Genomic DNA, 5331 nt, shown 5'->3' with positions numbered 1-5331 from the left:
GACTGTCTGATTGTCAGATTTATAAGATTTGAACGGTTTATTGAACTGTCTGATTCAGAACGAGAACTTAGTAATTTTTATGTGTTTTTTTGTGATATAAACGAAACAAGAAAATAAAAGGATATTTGCTTGAGCTAGACCTATAGCTCAACCAATGGTGAATTATAATCAAGACCTATTGATTATAACTCGTGTTAATGTTCGAAAACGCGTCAAACAATAACGAAATTCGGAACGAAACTCGTCGAACCTATGCTTACACAATGTAAACGAAACTTTGCAAGTTTATTGATAATTCTTGGATGTGAAATAAGGATACAATAGCTCCCTATTTATACTAAGCTAGACCGACTCCTAGAGGACTTAAGGAAACAATCGACTTCCCTAATCTTACTCGACATAGGCTATGGCTAATTTGCCTTATTATAATCCTAATACTTTTAGGGAAAATAATTAAAGGAAATAACAACTAGGAAATAATTAACTAAAACAGATTTTAAGAAAATTGGAAACTTTCCTAAAACCGGATAGACTACTAATTAGGAAAACTTAAATAAGGAAAGATATGGCAACCGACTTTGTGCTTGCCTATGCACGTTTCCTTGCTTCTCCATACTCGGTCTTTGTTGCTTGGCGTCCAAGGTAAGACTATACTTGGAGCCCAAGTAAACACACGACTCCTTTGGCTGATTCGGACTTGACACCAAATAGTGATTGATCTGAATGCAGGTCCTCGGACTGTTTCATTTAGCCGCTCCGGATCTAAGTTAACTTCTTCATCAATCAATATCGTATCATCCCCTCCCCCTTTGAAAGGAATTGTCCTCAATTCTGAAATCCCATCATCATCAAGGTATGGAGATAGATCCCCGACATTAAATGTAGCATGTACTCCATAGTCTCCTGGAAGTTCGATTTTGTATGCATTATCATTTACTTTCTCGATCACTTTGTAAGGTCCCTCGGCCCTTGGCATTAATTTGTTCTTCCTCTTGCTAGGGAACCTTTCTTTCCTCAAATGTAACCATACCAAATCTCCTGGATTGAAAAGCCTTGGCTTCCTATGTTTGTTTGATTTCTTCTTGTAAGCCTCATTAACGGTTTTGATCCGTTCTCTTACCTGTTCATGTAGCTTGATCATAGACTTCAACTTTGACTCCGCATCCTTATGCACCAATTCATCTTTAGGTAACGGTATCAAGTCTAACGGTAAGTAAGGATTCAAACCATAAACAACCTCAAATGGAGAGTGAGTTGTTGCAAACGTAGGAGAACGATTGTAAGCGAACTCGGCATGTGCTAATTTTAAATCCCAATCCTTTTGAGTCTTGCTTACCAATCCTCGCAAAATAGTTCCAAGAATACGATTAGTAACTTCAGTTTGCCCATCTGTTTGTGGATGGTGTGAAGTACTAAACAAGAGCTTTGTTCCAACCTTCCTCCATAATGTGTTCCAAAAGTAACTCAAAATTTTGAATCACGATCAGAAACTATTGTCTTTGGTATTCCATGTAGACGAACGATCTCCTTGTAATACAAATCAGCCACATTACTTGCGTCATCCGTCTTGTTACAAGCCACAAAATGCGCCATCTTTGAGAAACGATCAACTACCACCATGATAGCATCCTTACCTCGTTGAGTGCGAGGCAAAGCAACAATGAAATCCATCGACACATCTTCCCATGGTCTAATCGGAACCGTGAATGGAGTGTATTCTCCGGGCTTGAACTTGCTTTTCATAAGATGACAAGTCACACACTTGCTCACAATGTTGTATACATCTCCTTGCATCTTTGGCCAATGAAAATGTTCCTTCAATACATCCAACGTCTTTTGCACACCAAAATGACCAGCTAACCCACCTCCATGTGCTTCACGCACCAATAATTCACGAACTGAATGCTTAGGTACACAAAGAAGATTACCTTTGAAGAGGAATCCGTCTTGAATCACGAATTCTTTGAATGAACCATCTTGACATTCCTTGTAAATCTTTCCAAAATCAATATCTTCAAGATAGTAATCTTTCAAGGTCTCAAAACCTAGCAAACGAACTTCAAGTGTAGATAATAATGAATAACGACGTGAAAGAGCATCTGCCACAACGTTACTCTTACCATCCTTATACTTCGATGAAAAATAAAATGATTGTAGGAATTCAACCCACTTAGCATGCCTCGGATTCAACTTTTGTTGCCCATGTATATGTTTTAATGATTCATGATCCGAGTGTAAAATAAAATGACTAGGACGAAGATAATGACTCCAATGATTAAGAGCCCTAACAATAGCATAAAATTCCTTGTCATAGGTTGAATAATTAAGTCGCGCTCCTCCTAACTTCTCCGAGAAATAAGCAATGGGTCGCTTATTTTGAATAAGAACACTCAATTCCTACACCACTAGCATCGCATTCGACTTCGAAAGGCTGTGAGAAGTCGGGTAATGCTAACACGGGAGCTTCACATAGCTTCCTTTTAATTGTTTCAAACGCCCCTTGGGCGGCCTCGCTCCAATGGAATGTGCCTTTCTTCATACACTCCGTAATAGGACTAGTAACGGTACTAAAATCACGAATAAAACGTCGATAGAAGGAAGCAAGTCCATGAAAAGATCTAACCTCGATTCTTGTTTTAGGACTTGGCCAAGAACGAATAGCCTCTATCTTTGTTTGATCAACCGATACTCCATCTTTCGAGACAACATAACCCAAGAACACCACGTTATCTACCAAGAATGTACACTTCTCGGACTTACCATATAGCTGCTGCTTTCGAAGTGTTTCAAACACTGCCCGTAAGTGTTCAAAATGCTCCTGGATGCTCTTACTATAAATTAGAATATCGTCCAAGTAGACGACAACAAAACGTCCCAAGAATGGTTTCAAAACTTCATTCATTAATCTCATAAAGGTACTTGGGGCATTAGTGAGACCGAATGGCATTACCAACCACTCATATAAACCATGCTTTGTTTTGAACGCGGTCTTCCATTCATCACCTTCACGCATTCGAATCTGATGATAACCACTTCTCAAATCGATTTTTGAAAATATGACCGAACCATGAAGCTCATCTAACATATCATCAAGTCTTGGAATAGGAAAGCGATATTTGATAGTGATATTATTTACCGCTCTACTATCGATGCACATCCTCCACGTTCCATCCTTTTTTGGTACAAGCAATGCGGGAACGGCACAAGGACTCATACTCTCACGAACATAGCCACGCTCCATGAGTTCTTCAATTTGACGTTGTAACTCCTTGGTCTCCTCGGGATTACTACGATAAGCGGCCTTGTTAGGAAGTGGTGCACCTGGTACGAGATCAATTTGATGCTCAATTCCACGAATAGGAGGCAAACCCGGTGGTACATCTTCGGGGAAGACATCCTTAAACTCGTGCAATAGTTCTTGAAGTATTCCATCTTCATGACTCGTTGTGATGGTCTTTGTAGGACTCTCACTTGAGACCAATGCATATCTTTGTTTCACCATCATCAATAGCTTGCTCCACCTCTCGTTCACTAGCAAACATAGACAAACTTGGTTTCTTACCCTTCTCTGCGTGCATAGCTCGAATTGCTTCCGGGGACATAGGACGCAATACTATCTTCTTGCCATTCACCAATAAAGAATATTCATTACTTCTTCCATTGTGATTAACATTACGATCAAATTGCCAAGGACGTCCTAAGAGAATATGACAAGCATCCATAGGAATAACGTCACAAAGCACCTCGTCCTTGTAAGAACCCATTGTGAAACCAACACGTACCTGTCTTGTAACCTTCACCTTGCTACCATCATCAAGCCAATGTAAATTATAAGGTTTAGGATGTACCATAGTAACGAGTGCCAATTTTTCTACCATCTCCGTTGAAGCCACATTCGTGCAACTTCCTCCGTCAATAATCACACTACACCACTTGTCTTTCACTTGACACTTTGTATGAAAAATCTGGTCTCGTTGCTCCGTTGTAATAGGCTCTGTATTAGCTTGCAAAGTACGTCGTAGAACAAGATTAGTATCATACATAGGTGGTTCATAAGGCTCAAAATCCACCTCTCCCTCCTCGGCTTCATTCAATAGAAACAACCCATCTTCGTTGTCTTCTTCAAATAACTCATCACGAACATCCACGGCCTCTCGCAATGTGATATTTCGTTTGTTAGGACAAGCATTCTGAAAGTGTCCAAAACCTTGACACTTAAAACAACGAACAGTAGCCAAACTCTTTTCTTTAGGCGTCTGAACAGTCTTAGGGACTGTTTGAGCGACTGGTGTTGCTGGAACAGTAGGTTTCGAACTAGAACTCGAACTAGCTCCCATATTCTTAGACAAATCAGGTTTACTCCAAGGATTAACTTTCGATGAGTTACTCACATAAGCACGTTTAGTCTTATTTTGCCCTTCCGCCTTGATACAAAGATCACATAACATATCGAAAGAAGAATAAGGGTGCATCTCGACCGCATGAGCAATATTAAGGTTTAACCCTCGAAAGAAACGAGCCATCTTTTGTTCCTCAATCTCCTCTACTTCACTCATAAGGGTTATTCTTTCAAATTCAGCAATATAATCGGCAATACTCAAGCTCCCTTGCATTAATTCAGCCAATTTACGATATAAATCAATCTTATGAGTTTTGGGAACAAACCTCTTTCGTAGCTTACGTTTTAAAGACTCCCATGAAGCTAGCTTTTCCTTCCCTTCACGTGCCCTAGCAGCCTTCAAACTTTCATACCATAAAGATGCGTTCTTGCGTAGCTTCAAGATTGCATATTTGCAACGCTTCTCATCATCAATGTCCTTGAAGTCGAACATCCTCTCCATCTGTCTTTCCCATTCAAAATATTCCTCGGGATCCGTGCCACCAACAAACTCCGGAAGTTCATTGATTTTGAACTCATCCATGTACTTGACCGGTTCTCTCCGTGGTTGCATACGCTGTCCTGGGGTAAAGTTGATGTTCTTTAAAGCCTCTTGGAGATTTTGAAGAAAATTTGGATCATTAAAATCCATGATCACCGTCCTGGATCAACAAATCTGGCTCTGATGCCAAATGATACGAAAATTACTCAAAAGAATTAGATTCGTTAGAGTTGCAAAATGGAATTAACCAAACTGGACAATCTTGAAGACTGTCGATTGTCGATTTATAAGATTTGAACGGTTTATTGAACTGTCGATTGAACGAGAACTTAGTAATTTTTATGTGTTTTTTTGTGATATAAACGAAACAAGAAAATAAAAGGATATTTGCTTGAGCTAGACCTATAGCTCAACCAATGGTGAATTATAATCAAGACCTATTGATTATAAC

The 5331-nt window shown here is 39.5% G+C and overlaps 1 pseudogene; it reads right to left on the bottom strand.

The window, feature by feature from the left end:
- Positions 1-535: 535 nt before the first annotated feature.
- LOC141638105 (uncharacterized) lies at positions 536-5030 on the bottom strand (annotated as a pseudogene).
- Positions 5031-5331: the final 301 nt, after the last annotated feature.

The sequence above is a fragment of the Silene latifolia genome, unplaced genomic scaffold, assembly GCF_048544455.1.
Source record: "Silene latifolia isolate original U9 population unplaced genomic scaffold, ASM4854445v1 scaffold_178, whole genome shotgun sequence".
Classification (NCBI taxonomy): Eukaryota; Viridiplantae; Streptophyta; class Magnoliopsida; order Caryophyllales; family Caryophyllaceae; genus Silene; species Silene latifolia.
Note: the sequence above shows the minus strand (reverse complement) of the source record. Positions and strands in the feature narration are given on the sequence as shown.